Genomic DNA, 16,396 nt, shown 5'->3' with positions numbered 1-16,396 from the left:
CGACCAACGGGCAGACCTGCGGGCTTGACCCCAGACCTGCCTCGCGCTAGGGACTTGCCTGCCATTCGCTGGACAGTTGGCTGAACCGGTTCCCGCGCCCAGCTGCTCCTGGGGATGCCCCTCCTCTCCTGGCCCCTGAGGAGCACCAGCCCACACTGAAGGCTCAGGGAACAAAACCACCGCCATGGGAAATAAGAAACTTAGAGACAACTGCATCGTGCAGGAAAGCACAAGTTAAAACAACAGCCAGAACAAACGATTGTTCTGATGGCAAAGTCTGCTAAGTAAACAAAGACAGGAGAGTCAGCACTGAAAATGATGGGTGCTACAATCTGTCTTTTCAAGTGTACCCAAAGGCGTTACACATCTTCCTCCCAACTAAGCCAAAAGACACTGTGCAAACTTTGCACAAATTTTGTCTAATATATTCATTAATGACCTGGATGAGAGGACAGAGTGTATCCTCAGCAAGTTTGCTGATGATACCAAACTGGGTGGGGTGGCTGACACCCCAGAGGGCCGTGCTGCCATCCAGCGTGACCTGGACAGGCTGGAGAGCTGGGCAGAGAAGAACCTAATGAGGTTCAACAAAAGCAAGTGCAAGGTCCTGCACCTGGGGAGGAAGAATGCTAGGCACCAGTACAGGTTAGGGGCGGACCTGCTGGGAAGCAGCTCGGAGGAGAAGGATCTGGGGGTCGTGGTAGACAGTAAATTATCCATGGCCCAGCAATGTGCCCTTGTTGCCAAAAAGGCCAATGGAATCCTGGGCTGCATAGGGAAGAGTGTGACCAGTAGGTCAAGGGAGGTCATTCTCCCCTTCTACTCTGCACTGGGGAGGCCACAACTGGAATACTGTGTCCAGTTTTGGGCTCCCCAGTTCAAGAGGGACAGGGAACTGCTGGAGCGAGTCCAGCGAAGGGCAACTAAGATGATTAAGGGCTTGGAGCACCTCCCTTATGAGGAAAGGCTGAGAGAGCTGGGACTCTTTAGCCTGGAGAAGAGAAGGCTGAGGGGAGACCTTATTATGGCATACAAGTATCTAAAGGGTGGGTTGAAGGAGGATGGAGCCAGGCTCTTTTCAATGGTTCCAAGTGACAGGACGAGGGGCAATGGGCACAAGTTAGAACACAGGAAGTTCCGTTCAAATACACGGAAACACTTCTTTACGGTGAGGGTGACAGAGCACTGGCACAGGCTGCCCAGGGGGGTTGTGGAGTCCCCTTCCCTGGAGATTTTCAAGACCCACCTGGATACAGTCCTGAGTGATGTGCTCTAGGCAATCCTGCTTTAGCAGGGGAGTTGGACTAGATGATCTCTAGAGGTCCCTTCCAACTCTGATAATTCTGTGATTCTGTGATTCTGTGATGAAGCAGATGACAAGGTAAAGTATAGCGGTATTTGACCCTGATTTGTCAAAGAAATGTAAATATAATCTATGTTGCATCTCCTCATAATGGATGGTATATTCATTTTTAATGCCATTTTGCTTTTAGATGCCTGGCTTAGTTCATTTAACAAGCCACAGATTTTAATGAAAAAAATATTCAACTGCCTCCAATAAGAATGATAATAATTAAAATTATTTCAACTACATTATCGTTAGATGCCCCAGGTTAAATGAATTCGGATCAGCTTCTAACACAGTTACACACACCATAAATCCTCTGTCTTTTTTCAAAAAAAACCCAAACAGTGGCTATGTCTTGTTCCAATAATGTTTCTTGAAAGCTTCAGCTTATGGAGAAACATAGTCTCAGCCACTTTATTTTTTCTGCGTATTTATAGAGAAGGATCTACTCTTTCTCATCAAGGAGTGGCTTATAAACAGAAGCATGTAACAGAAGGAATAATCCTGTAGCTACTTGGTAAATTCTTATTTATCCTGTAAACTAGATGTACATTGTACTTTATACGTTCAAAGTAAAATGCAAATCCATTCTTGGTAAGTGATATCTTACTCTTAAAATTATTTAGATGAAATCAGTAAGAATACTCACACAGTAAAGTGATATCCAAGTGAAAAAGTAACAGAGAATCTGATCATCATTGCATAAAAATAAAAGTTTGAGGCTAAAAAATACTGTTAGCTCTCAGGAATGCTTTCGAGACAAAAAGGAAGATAATGGTGCAAAAAAAAGAGGATATACTAATTTGCTGGTGAGTTGAAGTTTGAAGTTAGCTATATAAACCAGGTTTAGAATATAATACAGGAAAACTGAATGACCATTAAGACTAAAGAGGAACCAACAAACAGTAAGTTAATACTACAAGGTGCAGTGCTGCGTAGACAGAGACAGCTCTGAGAATTTATTTGTAAACTGGCATCCTGGGGTGCATCAAAAAGAGTGTGGCCAGCAGGTTGCGGGAGGTCATCCTCTCCCTCTACTCTGCCCTGGTGAGGCCGCATCTGGAGTACTGTGTCCAGTTCTGGGCTCCCCAGTTCAAGAAGGACAGGGAACTGCTGGAGAAGGTCCAGCAAAGGGCTACGAAGATGATTAGGGGATTAGAACATCTTTCATATGAGGATAGGCTGAGGAACTTGGGTCTCTTTAGTCTAGAGAAAAGAAGAATGAGGGGGGATCTTATTAATGCTTTCAAATACTTAAAGGGAGGGTGTCAGGGGGGTGGGAACAGTCTTTTTTCAGTGGCGCCCATTGATAGGACGAGGGGTAATGGGCACAAGCTTGAACATAGGAAGTTCCATCTTAACATGAGGAGGAACTTCTTCACTTTGAGGGTACTGGAGCACTGGAACAGGCTGCCCAGAGAGGTTGTGGATTCTCCCACTCTGGAGACGTTCAAAACCCACCTGGACGCTGTCCTGTGCAACCTGTTGTAGGTGACCCTGCTCTGGCAGGGGGTTGGACTAGATGATCTCCAGAGATCCCTTCCAACCCTGACTATTCTGTGATTCTGTGATTCTGTGAAACTGGGAGTTTATACTTGGAAACTGCAGAAGAAATTCAGGGAAGAGTATGACACACAGGAAATATTTCCACCAATATGATAAGACTATGAAAAATGCAACTTTAAATCTAAAATCTATCCCTTCCTACAGAGAGAGAGAAGCATGAATAGTATAGTCCTCTGGAGGTCCCGTCAGGCAGATCATAGACTTCTGGTTACCTCTGTTCATGGAGATGAATTCAGATAAGCTCAACTCAAGGCATATTAACCAGACTGTTCTAGATGATGGAAAATACATTTTATTAGCTGAGACTGAGAAGCGTGGCTTGCTTAGATAAGCAGGAAGAAGGCTGAGTGGGGGTGTCACCGCTGTCTATAAATATCTCAACCACAGAAAGAACAAGAGAGATACAAATCTATTTATGCTAAAGAGTTCTTTGGCATAGGTATGAACGGACCACGAATACATTTACTGCAGATTAGATTATTTCCAAACAGTGCAGTGAAGTGCTGAACATGTTGTTTAGAGGATTGAGGGAGAACACCTTCAAGTTTTTTCAGCCTGGCAGTTCTAGAAAGAGGTTAAGTGATGCATAACAGGAGACGAACCTGTTGGAGCTTATGACTCAGAAGTTCCTTTCCAGTCTTGTGGTACCTGGAGTGCCATGGGAAAGGTAAAAAAGGTTAGCAAAAAACCTGAGTTATACTAGGAAGAGGTTGTTGGACACCAGACTAAAATTGTCTTCCTAATCTATCCTTTATAGTATATTGCTCTGAAATACTCTTGACAGAATTATTTACTAGTTTGCACAGACAATATATATATACATTTCTATTGTTAAACAAAGAGAGAAAAACTATTGTAATATTATAAAATGTTATTAGAGGAACATTTATTGTAACATCACCCTTTCATAGAGCCATGCCTGATCTGAATCATATTCTGTATTTACCATTTAAAATGTATGCAGAATGGATTAGGGCAGAAAGGCAATGGAGTCATCCAGATTTTCCAAGAGCTATGCACAACACTGTGGAGGGAAGTGAATGCTCTAATACTCAAAGTGTTTCTCAAATTGGTGGAGCTTGATGAAAACAAGCCTTTTTTCCCAGTGACAGAAATCAGTTGTGTTTGGCTCTGTCTTATAGCATATAATTGGGATGTTAATTCAGTTCCTTGCTAACCTTCCAGTACCTTCTTTTGCCCACAGGAACCCGGGATGGTTCTCACCAGCGTGGTTGCCTATGTACTGCTCTTTCAGGCATCTTCTCTGCTAAATTGCCAGTATCAGAAATTTCACTGACCTACAGAAAATCAGGGTTTTATAATGCTTATGCTATGTTCACTTCTTCAACCTCTGACGTGACATTTTGTTTTTCCTTGTGCCTCTCTACGTGGCATTTAGAATGAGGGAAGTCTGAAACCGCAGTGCTCTCAGAAAGCTGGAGCCCAAGCAGGGCTAACGGAGCGGTAAGTGAGCAGGTCCTGTGGCAGCTGCAGTTATGGGCTTTCAAATCCATGTTGTGGGCTTTCTGAGGGTGGCGGTTCAGGGAGGGTGGCTTCCTATCCAGGTCCTTTGCAAGGAGTAGGAGAACAGTTCTGAAAAAAGCTAGATGCTCAGTGCCCTGTTCTGCATCCTGTACTGCCAAAGCTTTGTTCACCATTTTGCTCCAAGCTTCACCAGAGCTGCTTACCTAAGCTCACTCTATATCCAGTAACCATGCCAAATACCCCAAGCAGTGTGTCTGTGATTCTCTACATATTTCTCTGAGCTACTGCTGTCCTGCACGTGGATGCATACTAAAAGGCCAAAACCTGTCATTCTTTGTTGTTGTTGAGTTTGGGGCCAGGTATGTCCCCAGCATGGATAATGAATAGCAGACTGTAGCGTCCCATGGGGAAGTGCTTTTCCAATTTTATGTCTGTACTACCTCCTGTTAGATTGCTCCCAAAGGAGGTACCAGTAAAGAAGGCTGAGTCTGATCTTCCTCACTCATTTCAGGCTCATATAGTACCTTCTGGCCTTCCCAGATATCTTCACACTGCATGTTATATGGGGAGCCTTTGCGAACACCAGTCATCTTGGAGGACCTTGTGGTACCTTTGGCAAGGCCATTCCAGACCCCAGGTCCTACCTTAGTTTTTGTCTTTAGTTCCTATGCTTTTTTAATCCCACGTGCCTTCCTCTGTAAGGGAACTGCCTCCCACAGTGCCTCAGCATCCACACCGATCCTGCTCTGCAGCACACCGACACAAGTTTAGGAGACTGTAACAGAAACAGCAAATCCGCTGCAACATCACTGTGCCGCTGCATCACATTATACCCAGGTGAGACCACACCGTTCTTCAGAAATGGGTTGCTCAAGAGCACCCGACTTACCCTGACTTTGATGGTGCAGTTTGTGATGGTCCCAAACACACTGGGAATACTCAGTCTCAGCCTCTTGCCCTGCTGGGTGTCTGTCAGGTGCCTCTTGCAGACACTCAAAGCCATCACTGAAGCCTACATCAGCTTGAGGTTGGTATCACGTGCTGCTATGCTCTAGATTGTGCTTTCTCCAAAAAAATATTTATATTTATTCCTATTATTGCTCTTTCTTAATGAATTTGATGGGATTCTTTTATACCTGGGAGACTGGATGGTTCATGAGTATGAGTTACCAGCTCACTCTCAGTCCTGGTCCCCTGATTGCACGGATGTTGGTTTATTTCTGGGACTAGTTTCCCAGGAAGGCCAAACCTTTGCAGGGTGGAAGCTGTCAGTTTAATGTAGAGGGGATTATTGTCACATTGCCCTGTGACAATACCGCCACTCTACACCAGGGGCTAAGCATTGTACCCTGGAGCAGGCATTTTCAATTCCGTAGTCTTAGCCTCTGTTCACATCATTTGCATTTACATACCACCGTAGCCTTTAATACCTGCATCAGCCAGCCTTCGCCCAGCATCTTCTAGAGGCCTCTCCTATCCTTACTAACTCTCCCCTCCAGATTTCAAAGGAACTTCCCCTACATCTTTCTCTGTGTCCCATAATTTCTCTGTTGCCACAAGAATGCCGTAACAGCCTGACTGAACCACGGCAAATTTCTTAGCCCCACCTCATCGGTCAAACATTTGTTATTTGAAAATATATTTATTTGTGCTATCTTGGACTCTGACCAGAATCCCCTGCAAAGTAATGCAGGCAGCTTCTCCTTCCACTTGCATATCCCAAGGCTTACCTTTAACCACGCACGTATTCCAACGATTTTCCAACCGTTTTCCACTCTTCCCTGGCTCCTTCTGCCAAGTGGCCAGGTCCTAGTGCCATATCTTATATTCTCACTCTTTTTCCTTCCCAATGTATGGCTTGGAAGTGCTCTCTTTTCTGTGAAAAGCTACTACCCTGCCTTACCCTATGGGACTGGCCCCTTTTTCCAGGGATGGTACCTAAGATACAGTACTTCGAGCATGGTCAACCTAGTCCCAGATGATGTTGTATCAAGAGAACCAACACATATTAATTGTGAAAAATGTTTTTTCTATTCATAGCAAATAAACTCCAAGGCTGCAGGTCAACAGGCCAATGAAAAGGACAAACGCTAAAAAACAGCCCATGTCTAAGAGCACTATGCCATTTGTAAGTATAAGTGAATGTACAAAGCTCGTATATATAAATAATAACTGCCTTCTGGAGCCAGTGTATCTAATAAAAAAAACCACTTGTAATACATAAGGAGAGGTTTACATTTATATTGAGAACATTGTGCATTACTTAGAATCAATGGATCCAAACCACTTTTTTTCCTGGACCCGTTGTTTACCTGAGCCAGCTTCAATTAGGCCAAGCGCTGTCACAGAGCAGTGACATTTCAAATATCTTCATTTACTAGAGCCACCAGGAATCCCTCAGTGCCCCTTCAGACTAAATACACAGATTAAACACCAACTGCAGCAGGTTATTTAAACCTGCAAGGAACAGGAACACACTATTCTCTGAGAAACAGTTTCTTCTAGTGTCCAAGAACCAGTTACACGGCAGCACTGGTGTAATGCCTCGCAGGTGCACAGAGGAGGTGTGACTTGGATTGTGGTGAGGACAGAAGAACCGTGGGAGCCCTGCTCCTGATGACAGGAGCTCTTCTGCAACTACCTGCCAGGTTTGCATACCAACAGGGTGAGGTTTAGCATCATGCCCTGGATGAACATCATTCTGCTGCCTGCTCTTGGCCCTTGCTGGTTTAATAATGGGTCTCTAGCAAATAGCAAGTGGTTTCCTGGATGCCTGTGGCAGAGGAGACATTCACATATGTGCCTGTAGACTGAGTAACTCCCTTGGTGTACCCTTACTTTGAAAGCCTGGAGGTCTTCCTCTTCCTTCCCCTCTTCCTCACTTACAATGACGCTTTCCCATGTCAAGACTGGACCAAGCATTGCCAAGGGCCATAAAGCAGCTTTGCTGCTGAAGACCTTCTGTAAAACCTTTTAACTGCTTCAGGATTGCCCACCCCAGATGCTATTTGCCACAGCGTCAGACTTTTAAGCACTTCTCCCTTGAGTGTCAGGAAGATTTGGGCACAGGCTCATAAACATTCAGTTTATTTGTGGAAAATTAAAAAGCTAAACTCAAGGTCCAGTTCTGAAATGAATTTTTATTTTCTTTCTATTATACACTAAAATCTGTAAAAATAGAAAATCTTTGAAGATATTTGGATTTTAAAAAATATTGATTTGAGTATTCTGCATCCATAGTATTTCCCAGTGTTGTCTTAATGCATGAATATGGTGGATATCTTTCTTAAGACTATTACAGAAGTAAAGAAGCCACAGTGTAAATTACAACCAGGCCCATGGATTTTCTTGCCCTTTATCATTTGGAAACTTCCTTATGTTATTTTATCTTTCCTTTTCATTGTTGCTGCTGTAGTATGCTTTTGAAAAGCTTGGATAAAGCTGTTTATTTTAGTTTATTTCCCTGGGTAAAGGGGTTAAACTAATTGCCTAAGGGGTCGCACTTGACTAGCACCAGACATAATTGTTGGAAGCCTATCATTTAGGATTTTACAGAGAGAATAAGGAGCATAATGAGTGTTCCTGCAGCTCCAAGGTAAAGTAGCTTTACATCTGAAAGTTAAGAGAAGCTTCAAGAGGCAGAGAGGCATCATTCTCCCCCTTAATATACCATTTGCTGTCTGCGCACGATGATCTAAATTTAATATGAAAAACCTGTAATTCTTAAAAAAGAAAAACAGCCAAAGGGAAATGGCATCTTTCAATATACAGCAGACAGAGTGACTAAAGGTATAGCAGAACACTTTAACAAATAAAAGGTCATATGAGTTAATTAGGCTTTTTTCCTCTTCCATTTAATAAGAAACAAAGTTACCATGGAGACTGACTGGATAATGCATTCTATTTTGGTACAAAAACACCTTTTAGAAAGAACATATTTAGTGAGGAATTTTCAAAGGCAGTGAGTGCTCTGGAAAAAAAACCCAACACATGAAACCTTTACTTATTCTTTCTTTTTTTTCATTTGTGTGTGCATTAGTGGTTCTCTCCCTGTTGTCTGGTGGTCGTCTGGGAAGAGTTTTCTGTTCTCTCCATAGAGTAAATATGTGGAGATAGCAATTTTGGCAAAGCAGCAGCCCTACCTATCTTGAGGTTGCAACCTAACAGGACAAATAATCTGTGGATCTGATACTCTTGGGACCCCTGAACTCTTTGAACCTCCACTGAGTTGCTTTCTAATGCCACGGACCCTAAATGCCCTGTCTAAATTGCCTTGTGTTTCCTATTACAGTCCCTAACCTGGCAGTAAGGCCTTCACAGGACAGAGAGAAAACTCTGAAGCCCCCCGTATTTCATCCTCAGCAGGGCGTTGAACAGGAACTGGGAGAAAAGGTGTGAAGAGGAGCAGTTTCCCTCCTGTTTTTTTGTCTGGTACAGATACCTAATCTAGAAGAAGTCCTCCCTCTGGCGGGTTTTCTGCTGAGGCAAATTTTTCGGTACCTCTTTCATCTTGAGAGATGGTGTGAGGTATGTTCTTGGGTACCAATCCCCTCTTCTCCGTACCACGCTTTGAACAGATGGCTGACTCCAAGCTCTCCACCATTTGCTGAAAGGACGCCGACAAGTTTCCTCAAGCTGAAGGGATCACCATAACCATTTATAATTTTTTTTAATTTTTATGAAAAGCAATTTCTCCCATGGAATATTTGGAGACTGAGAATATAATTCTATGACTCCGAGTTTTAATATTCCAGCTTTATATTTCTCTAATATTTCATTCAGGTTATGACGATATATTTTTTACCTCAAGGAACAGTCCCAAAACATTTTCTGATTTGTAATTAAGTTTACCTTGACAACAGATTTTTTATGTGAGCTTTCATATGAACACAGCACAGATTTGCTTCTCCAGTCACAGAAAAGCTAATGAAAATAGATAATAATAATAAAAACTTAAATTATATTCACAAGTGTTATCAATTTTTTTTAATTATTCACTGTTTCAGAATACTAGTGTTTAGTAAAAATCAATTAATCTTATTCAAAACCAGGTCTATAAATGAATTATAAAATGCATATAGTAAGAATATTTTGAAGGACAATCATTGTCTGTTCAGTAGATTAAATACATATTGAAATGTAAATTGCTTGTGTATCCCAATAGGTGGATAACACTCCATAATGCTAAAAGTATCTTTTCTGTTATTCTCATTCATTTTCAATTTCGTGTTTTCCTTTGCACCTAAAACAATTTAAGGAAATAACTGCACATACTTCAATTTAAATATTTCTTTTAAATAATATACCACTCTCAACATTTCAACACACACCTAAGACCTTGGCTGCAAATGGGCTATATTAAAATGTTTCACCAAGATTCCTTATCTAGCAGGCAAGGAGGAAAATACACCCGGACAAGTCTGATTACCATCTCCAAACAGAGCATGTAGTAGCTGTGTGGAACCAAGCATAATCTATCATAGGAAAGGTTTACTTGGGGCACTTGGTAGAAGTGAGACCATTTAGAGGGGAAGCCATTTTTCTTAAATTTATTCCCTGAAGGACAAGAGGAAATATTAAATTTTTAATGACTGCGGAGAAAAAAAAAATTGCCGACTTTTAACTCAATTTCCAAGACTGATTGATGCTGTATTATTTCTACGGCTACATAGATGACTAAGAACTTGACATATGCCCCTAGTTTCTTATAGACATAGAGAACAGCAAGCAAAATATTGGAAATATTACTATCTTTGATGGATTTGGTAATTGACCAGAAGAATATTACAGTGTATTTCTCTATCTCGCAAGCCAGACAGACACTTTCAAGATGACACACTCAGGTTACCATTAATAGTGATAACGGGAAGTTCAAAGAAAGTGTTCTTAATATACAGGTTTTATAAAATATGTACTTTTCATGATTTTTCATAGAGTGAAGACATAACATAGGGCTGCTCTTACTGTTTCATTAATTTGTGTCTGATGTTTATAGAGAAAGCATGTAAACCTCATTTTGCAGTAAAATAGTAAATGACTAATATATGAGGTCTTAAATCAGTTTAAAATGTGACTCTATAATACAACTCAAAATAAAATTAAGGAAGGAAGAACATCAAAAAAAGCAAAATTAATACCCATACAAGAGATGGCTAGCAGTGTAATTAAATCATAAAATCATGTTTTGCTTCCACCAACTATATTCGAAAAAGCATGTAGGAGAGAACCTGTTGAGTGGGAGCCATATTGTTCAACTTAAGATGTCCAAAAGTGAGATGCCAAGCCTGACCGAATCCCTGTAGGATACTTTATGACCAAGAGAGGAAAATAGGCACTATCAAATAAGGATTAATGTGCCCTTTGTTGGACTTTGATCACAGGACAACAACATTTTTTTTCTCTCCACTAATAATAAAAGGAGAGTAAGATGCGCAGATTTTTAGATGATCAAGTTAAAGATGATTCATTCTCCTTGTTTCTTGTGAAATTACACTTTCTTTTCAATGTATTCTCCAATTTAGGTACAAGAACTTCTATGAAAGAAGACTGCACTGCATCATTAATACCCAGAACTGACTGATCATCCCATGGGTGCTTGCATCTTCATCGTGGTTTCAGTTAGGATAGAGTTAACTGTTTTACTAGCAGCTGGTATAGTGCTATCTTTTGGATAGGGATGAGAAATACATGGTATTTCCAAAGGCTATTCCATACCACGTGACATCATGCTCAGTATATAAAGCTGGGGAGCAAAAAGGAAGGGGGGGATGTTCAGAGTGATGGCATTTGTCTTCTCAAGTAATGAGTATGCATGATGGAGCCCTGCTTTGCTGGAGATGGCTGCACACCTGCCTGCCGATGGGAAGCAGACAATGAAATGCTTTGTTTGTGTGCATGGCTTTTGCTTTACCTATTAAACGGTCTTTATCTCAACTCACAAGTTTTTTTGTCACTTTTACTCTTCTGATTCTCTCCCCCATCCGAACTTGGGAGAGTCATGAAGTGGCTGCATGGTCCTGGCTACAGGCTGCGGTTAAACCACAATAATCTTGAATTGCAGGCAAAGTTCTGGAAACGTTTTTTTCTATGTTACATATGTTCCTTACCCTGATCACAGCTTTTCCTTGATATATTGGTGCTTGAGCTTTGGATGCAATGGTAGATACAACCTCTTTCCTCTACTGTTACGAATAATTTAGTTAGATTTTTATATCCAGAAGCTCTATGGGAAACCGCATTCAAGATTGTGAATTTGTGCAAAAAGGATTATACAAATACTTGTATTCATTTTATATGTGCCTTGGGATCAGCTGAGAACTAGTGCCCCTCATATTCTTCCAAAAGCATGACTGATTAATACCCCTAAAGGATAAAGAAACAGAAGTGCCACTGTTGTACTGTGTATAAGGTAATCCTTATACGAAGTTCTCAGGAAAAGCTGTCCCACTCCTTCACTTTGCAATCAGTTCCATGTCTACAAGAACCATTTCCAAGAAACATCCTTCCTGCTGATATTAGAGATTCAGTCACAGAACAAAACAAATGCGTCAAACCTGCCGCAGCTTCAGTACGAGAATGTTGGCATCTTCAGCATTGGCCAATTGGAGTTTTACCTTCATAAAAGCAAAGTCCTTAAGTTCTATGATGAGGCTGAACATGCTTCTGTCAGGGTTGACTTCTCACAAATGGTTTAGCAACACCACACTGGAGGTCTTTAACTGAACCATTTAGTGTTGGTCCTTCTATCAGAGAAATAGCAATTCCTCGACTACATCACTGATGATAAAACATGCATCAGACATGGTGCAAGTCATCCAGTGAGAATGTCTTCAAAGGTTTAATTTTTCTCTTCATTTTTTAATCCCAAAAGAAATGACAGACGTGTCTCTGAGGTACTCAGTAATTGCAGGCTACAGACATTTTTAATTTTGCTTCTGTGAACACATTTGTTTTGCTTCAATCTCCGTCTTCTTTTACAGTGTTACTGGAACCCCTCCTATGAAGATTTGCTGAAGAAAGAAGATAATGGTTAGACCTCCCATGCCTGCACTACTGATCTTCCTACATGCAATATTTTTCTTTTCTTCTTCGCAGTAAACAACTTCATTACACTGTAGATGAATAATTAGGAATGTGCCAAGACATGCAGCTCAAACTGTTAATTTTTAATGATGTGATACTTCAAGCAGGAACAGCAACCTGAGAACACGGGGTTTGTTTTTCAGCATTTTTAATAGTACTTATAATTTTAATAATTTTAATATTTTTATGTAATTTACTGAATTTACAACTGTGTCTATCACTTTAGTGCAATTTAAAATATGAAGTAAGAGAAGTCTTTTTTTGGGAATCAGCATTTGATGAATGATCTCAGCAAGTCCGTTATGGGTAGAAGTGTGCTTTGCTTAGGCAAACAATTTTGAGAACTTTGTTGGAATTATCTGACATTTTTTGATAAAAGCAACAATAATTTCATAGATGGGTATGCATCTATGCATCCTACAGAGGATCACTTTGTGGCATTTTAAGGATTGGCATTATAGATAGGGGAGAGTATCTTTTTCCAAGGGTTTATGCCTTTGACTCAGACTGTAGTTTATAGACCCAAATGAACAAAAGCAACAACTCCAAAATAGCAAAAGGCATGCGGTTTTGACAGAAATAGAAATTCAAAAGAAACTTGAACACACGGAGCTATGACGCAGCTCAAAAATCCCTGCCATTTAATATTAGGGCTGGATTTTGTCATAGCACCCAAATCCTCTGAAAGCCTGACCAGACTATTCCACTGTATTCCTGGAGGAGATGCGGGCAGGAATTTTACCTCAGCAACAATCACATTGTATTTCTTCCATACTCTCTTCAAAACCCAGGATCCAGTGTCCAAACTGTTATTTTAAATAGCTTAAATTCAGTCCAAGTTCAGGCTGCCTTCAAACTCCACCTGCCCTTGTGGCTTGGCACGTGACAGCACTCCTAGAAAGGTCCTGGCGTCCCTTCAAGAAAGGACCCAAATCATTTGTTCCACCTGACATCCTCACTGCAAGGTTTCCTCCAAGTATGCCAGCTGTATAGCCTCCTACTTCTAACATAATTAAGTTACAACTAATAATAACTACACTATAGCTGATAACTATGATTAATAACTACAGTATAGACAATACTCTCATTAGTAACTACTTTAATAATATTAATTAATTTGGGCTTGGGTCTGCCCTGTGGCAGTGAAGGCACAGCCATTCTTTCTTGTAACATATCAGGAGGGATTTTCCTGTTTGCGTACCCACATGTGCAGAACAGAACCTCAGACCAGTGAAACATGGGGTATGTGTTTAACCAAAATCATGAAGAACTTCCTCACTGAGCCTTTTAGCGATGGAAGTACTTCACAGTATTCCTTTTCATTTGGGTGTCTTTCTACTTAATCTAGAATGCAACCACTTGCTCTTTTTTGTGTCCTAATTTCTAAATTCAAATTTAGTTTTTCCATTTTATTTCAAGTTCATTTTGCTTTAAAACAAATTGTTTGAGCACTGATTGAAGTAATTGTAGACATTAAAAGCTGTTTTTCGTAAAGTGTGTACTCACTGGAAGCACTTTATAAAATCAAAATAAATACACATAGGATGAAGTGTTTCAAAAATTGACTCTAGCAAATGGAAACACCAGTCAGAAGCGAACCATTATATCCTAAGTGGAAACAACCCTTTACAGCTTTGTTGGTATGAAGGGAAAAGGCCCAAATTCTGCAATTCCTGCCCGAACTAAAAATTGAGAAGTAAGGGGGTTTTTTTTCAGATTGAATTATAGTCTGCTTTGTGGCTTGGTTTTGAACTTTTAGTCAAACTCACTATACTCTCCAAGCACCGATAGAACGATTTGAATATATGTCACTTCCTCATGAAAGGAAAGTCACCATTAGAAATTTGGCAAATACAGTGCATTTCATTTAGTGTTCAAAATGACAGCATAAAAAGTCAATATAGCATGTTGAAGCAAAGAGATAAAATACTCAGCAGCTTTATTGATTTAGAGAAAAATAAATGGAGTATTGGCAGCCTGGGAAGGAAACCCACTGAATGGGAAGAGAAGAATCTGCAGTGTCCTTTAAAACGTCTCTTGCTCTGGATCGCTAAGGGGGGAGGACCCACACTATGGTTAAGATGCAGCCATATCATAAAGTTATAGATAATGTTTATTTGGCCACACTCCTTCTATTCCGCAAAAAATGTTTTGAAGTCTCATTAGCATAAGTCAGATTAGTGTAAGACAACTGTTTTCTATGAGTAAACCATGGAAATGTGAAAGTTGTTGGTGTAATTTCTCAGAGAAATATAATACCAAAAATTTGAAGGTACTCCATGAATGGTCAGCAACTCCAGAGAGTAGTGCACAGTTTTGTAATTTTAGACTTATGTAACCAGTTTTGGCTTGGATTTCCCAAAGAAAAACATTGCGTGTTTCATTTTTTTATCTAATTGCCGCTTCCACACACTTTTATGTGATCACAAAAATAAACGTTTTCATTTTTTAAAGTGCCTGTGTATTTGTATTTAGCCATCTGTGTGTGTCTATGCATAAGTGTCAGATTAAGCCACTGTGTTTTGGGTAGATCCCCCACTTTCATTCCTTGGTGATTTCCCAGGCTTAACCAGAATCGTTCACAGCACAGGTATTGGGGCCGCTACACCAAGGGAAGCCAGGGGTGAGATGCATACTAAAAGAGTAAATCCGTTTATTAAACACTATTGTTTGTGGTGTTCAGAAGAAATTTCTGCAAGAAATTCCTGGGAAACCGCTGTTGCTAATTCTGTAATGATGAGGCTGGTTTCCTATAAGGACGAAAATACTTAAAGATGCATATATACATGTATATATACTAATTCCTGTAAGGATGAAAATACTTAATAAGGATGATAATATAGTCTCTTTTTCTTCAGCACTTTCCCTTTGTGCTGAAGGACATGTCTAGAACGTTTTTTCCATAGCTGTCAGTATTAAATGTTTGAAGATCTGGTTCTACATTTGCACAGTACGCAGAGAACGTCAGCTATATTTTAACCCAAGCTTTCTATATTATCTCTGAAAGCAACCACATACCATTTCAGTTCTTTTGCAGCAAGCTCAAAATTGCTGTTTTCACGTGCCAGACGTGGCAGTTGGCAGTTCCTATCCCAGCCCATGCAATTAAGTGGTCTTGGGCAGTGGGCCATGCCCAGTGCATGCAGGCAGGAGAGGACACAAGTTTCTGGAAACATAAATGGAGCAACTGCACAACATTCCTCAGCCCACTGCCCATCCCCATCTGCATGCCCTGCCTCGCATCACTTCCTACTGTGCAATGTGCAGAATTTTGCCAGTTGAGGTGGGCACTGTGAGAGGCCAATCTTATTCTGCGCACATCACGGCAATTCAGAGACAACAAAAAAAGAATGAGTACCTTGCAGAGATACAATTCTACCCCCTCGGTGCATGCCTGAATTCATTCAAATCAATGCCTCTTTCCTGTTTGCAGGGTTTATGCCGCTATTAAGCCACGGAGAGCTGAACTGACAGTAGAAAACTGAGGAAACCCGCGTGCTACTACAAAGGTTTATTGCTGTATTGTAATGTTTTACTCATAGGCTTTTCACATCTGCCACTGATTTACATCCTTATGGTAGAAAACTCTGTTATATAGTTCACCTTAGGACTGGCGTGCTGGCAGTAGCTTGAAAGAGTTGTATTGCTACATTAGGCAGAGAAGTCCGTATTTGAACACAGCTCAGGGAAATTTTGCTCTACGGTAAATGGAAGACCACTGTACAGAGGTACAAGCGTAGCTGTGCACGGTTAGGCTCAAAACGATCAGAGCAATTAATACATTTTTGTCTTGAATCAAGCCACGTAACAACTTCCATGATTTTATTGTGTGATGCAAGGAAGTAATTAGGTCATTGATTCATATTTAACTAGATAAATAAACCAGTAGCTTTAATCAGTAATGTATATGTTTAA

The sequence above is a fragment of the Vanellus vanellus genome (genome assembly GCF_965231255.1).
Source record: "Vanellus vanellus genome assembly, chromosome: 1".
NCBI classification, from domain to species: Eukaryota; Metazoa; Chordata; class Aves; order Charadriiformes; family Charadriidae; genus Vanellus; species Vanellus vanellus.
Note: the sequence above shows the minus strand (reverse complement) of the source record.